Source organism: Penaeus monodon, chromosome 29 (genome assembly GCF_015228065.2).
Source record: "Penaeus monodon isolate SGIC_2016 chromosome 29, NSTDA_Pmon_1, whole genome shotgun sequence".
Lineage (NCBI taxonomy): Eukaryota > Metazoa > Arthropoda > Malacostraca > Decapoda > Penaeidae > Penaeus > Penaeus monodon.
Genome location: NC_051414.1, coordinates 31,517,986 through 31,518,266, shown reverse-complemented (window position 1 = coordinate 31,518,266; position 281 = coordinate 31,517,986).

Genomic DNA, 281 nt, shown 5'->3' with positions numbered 1-281 from the left:
CGTGAGGGTAATATGACACCAAACCGGTATAGATGAATGCAAGCGCAGCACACGCGGAGATACATGCATAAGTATCTCAGCACAGGAACTGGTTTATTCACTCGCCGAACAAAAAGGGAGAGTGAGGCGTAAAAGGCACCAGTGTACACCAGTAAGAACCAACACTGGAGAAAATGCATGCGTATGTTTGTGTCCCTGTGTCTGGCTGTTTATTTCCTTCGCTATTTTTCAAATTATATAAATATTGCACGGTCAGATAAACATTTGGTTGATGATAGGTA